Genomic DNA, 1,435 nt, shown 5'->3' on the forward strand with positions numbered 1-1,435 from the left:
ACTATGTAGGTTACCTAGCGGGCACTATGAATATGTAGCTTCCCTAGAGGGCACTTGGACTATATAGGTTAGCTATGGGTACTTGGACTATCTGGGTTGCCTAACGGGCACTTGGAATATGAAGATTCCCTATCGGGCACTTGGACTATGTAACTTCCTCATTGGGCACTTGGACTATGTAGGTTCCCTATCGGGCACTTGTACTATGTAGGTTAACTAGCGGGCCTTTGGACTATCTAGGTTACCAAGCGGGCACTTGGACTATCTAGGTTAACTGCGGGCACTTGTACAATGCAGGTTCCCTAGCGGGCACTTTGACTATGTAGGTTCCCTAGAGGGCACTTGGACTATATAGGTTCCCTATGGGCACTTGGACTATCTAGGTGCCCTAACGGGCACTTGGAATACGTAGGTTCCCTTTCGGACACTTGGACTATGTAGGTTCCTCAGCGGGCACTTGGACTATGTAGGTTAACTAGCGGGCACTTGGACTATCTAAGTTACCTAGCGGGCACTTGGACTATGTACGTCCCCTAGCGGGCACTTAGACTATCGAGGTTAACTAGACGGCCCTTGGACTATGTAGGTTAACTAGCGGGCACTTGGAATATCTAGGTTAACTAACGGACCTTGGACTATGTAGGTTAACTAGCGGGCACTTGGACGATCTAGGTTAACTAGCGGGAACTTGGACTATCTATGTTAACTAGCGGGCACTTGGACGATGCAGGTTCCCTAGAGGGCACTTGGAATATCTAGGTTCCCGAACGGGCACTTGGACTATGTAGGTTCCCTAGCAGGCACATGGACTATGTAGGTCCCTTGGCGGGCACTTGGACTATGTAGGTTAACTAGCGGGCACTTAGACTATCTAGGTTGCCTAGCGGGCACTGGGACTATGTAGGTAACCTAACGGGCACTTGGACTATCTAGGTTAGGTAACGGGCACTTGGACTATCTAGGTTACCTAGCGGGAACTTGGAATATGTAGGTTACCTAGCAGGCATTCGGGCTATAGGTTAACTAGCGGGCACTTGGACTATATAGGTTACCTAGCAGGCCCTTGGACTATGTAGGTTACCTAGCGGGCACTATGAATATGTAGCTTCCCTAGAGGGCACTTGGACTATATAGGTTAGCTATGGGTACTTGGACTATCTGGGTTACCTAACAGGCACTTGGAATATGAAGATTCCCTATCGGGCACTTGGACCATGTAGGTTCCTCATTGGGCACTTGGACTATGTAGGTTCCCTATCGGGCAATTGGACTATGTAGGTTAACTGACGGGCCTTTGGACTACCTAGGTTAACTAGCGGGCACTTGGACTATCTAGGTTACCTAAAGGGAACTTGGACTATGTAGGTTTACTAGCGGACACTTGCACGATCTAGGTTAACTTGCGGCACTTGGACTATCTGGGGTCCCTAACGGG

The sequence above is a fragment of the Tenrec ecaudatus genome, unplaced genomic scaffold (assembly GCF_050624435.1).
Source record: "Tenrec ecaudatus isolate mTenEca1 unplaced genomic scaffold, mTenEca1.hap1 Scaffold_538, whole genome shotgun sequence".
In the NCBI taxonomy this organism is placed as follows: Eukaryota; Metazoa; Chordata; class Mammalia; order Afrosoricida; family Tenrecidae; genus Tenrec; species Tenrec ecaudatus.